The sequence below is a fragment of the Callospermophilus lateralis genome, chromosome 7, assembly GCF_048772815.1.
Source record: "Callospermophilus lateralis isolate mCalLat2 chromosome 7, mCalLat2.hap1, whole genome shotgun sequence".
Lineage (NCBI taxonomy): Eukaryota > Metazoa > Chordata > Mammalia > Rodentia > Sciuridae > Callospermophilus > Callospermophilus lateralis.
In genome coordinates this window covers 1,485,402-1,486,870 of record NC_135311.1, presented here as the reverse complement: position 1 = coordinate 1,486,870, position 1,469 = coordinate 1,485,402, and the positions used below count along the sequence as shown (strand labels likewise).

General features: G+C 58.3%; 1 non-coding gene across 1 annotated transcript; it reads right to left on the bottom strand.

Annotated features, from left to right (window-relative positions):
• Positions 1 to 534: 534 nt before the first annotated feature.
• LOC143405406 (U1 spliceosomal RNA) lies at positions 535 to 698 on the bottom strand. The gene has a single exon (XR_013092103.1). It is a non-coding gene; the product is annotated as a U1 spliceosomal RNA (small nuclear RNA).
• Positions 699 to 1,469: the final 771 nt, after the last annotated feature.

The window sequence follows — 1,469 nt, the reverse complement described above, 5'->3', positions numbered from 1 at the left end:
CTGGCGCATGCCAGGCGAGCGCATTACCGCTTGAGCCACCACCCCAGCCCAAACGCCTACTCTTTACACCCCGGGAAGGGCAGGGCCTGGCAGGTAGGCCAGAAGGCCTGCAGCTACCGCAGGTCCTTCAGGATCTTAGGTCTAACAGAGCTGCTTCTCATTCTGGGCCTGTGGAGTGCGCTAGCCCACGACGAGAAAGCGCCCCCTGCCGGACTCTCCTTTCACTAAGGCTAGAAGATCGGGAAATGGTGTGAGCAGAGCGGTTGGCGCCGACGCTGGCACACCGTCCGCAGAAGCGTCAGCCTCAGGTGATAAGCAGGGCCCATCCTCCGCAGAAGCGTCACTCTAAGGTGACAAGCATGGAAGCCTAGAAGATGGCAACCGAGGAAGGAGCGCGAGTGTAGAAATATAAGAAAAACCTGAAACAAGGAAGCATAAAGACAAGACACCCAAAACACCACGAAGCGACGGAAGAGTGAGAAGAAAGAGAGAACTAGCTAAAGTACACCAGCTACTTTTTGGTACCATAATCGCCAGGGGAAAGCGCGAACGCAGTCCCCCACTACCACAAATTATGCAGTCGAGTTTCCCACATTTGGGGAAATCGCAGGGGTCAGCACATCCGGAGTGCAATGGATAAGCCTCGCCCTGGGAAAACCACCTTCGTGATCATGGTATCTCCCCTGCCAGGTAAGTATGAGTTGCTCGCCTTCCCGCCCACCTCAGCCTCACACGCCCTTCACTGTACACACACGGTCACTTTACTTCACGCACTTCCGGGCTCTCTTGGCCCTTACACACAGCGGATACGACCCGACTCGAGCAACATTCCTGCACTCGCTCCCTCAACACGGGGAAATGCACCGCGTTTAAGCAGCAGGTGCCCAAACAGCAGCCCCTGCGCTGTCTCATCTACATAAACCACGCCCTATCTATGGCGTCACGCGTGGCGCCCTGCCCTACGCTACACGCCCCGCCCCACGTCCGCTCCTCCCTCTTCCACACTGTCCACCCCGCCAAGCAGCGCGCAGCTCGGGGCGGGGCAAGTGCCTTCCGCCTCAGCCTGTTTCCCTCACGACCTGCCCGGTGTCAGGGCGGTGCGCGGAGCCCGGGCCTGGTCTCCCGGAACTGCGCAGAGAACAACTCCAAGGCTCTGTGCTTCCAAGCGTGATCAAAAAGATCGATTTGAGCCCGGGGCAGAGGCACACGCCTGGGATCCCCGTTACTCCGGAGCCCGAGGCAGGAGGAGCGGATCCCCGTTACTCTGGAGCCCGAGGCAGGAGGATCGCTCACTCAGCGAGACCCTGTCTCAAAATCAAAAGGGCTGAGGATGTTGCTCAGGGCCAGAGCGTCCCGGGTACGATTTTCGGAACTGAAAACTCGCATGGTTTTATTCGGCCTGGTTTCTTAACCCGTGTTTGGTGAAGAGCATATTGACTGCTTGCCAGACACATGGTGGGCAAAGGCTG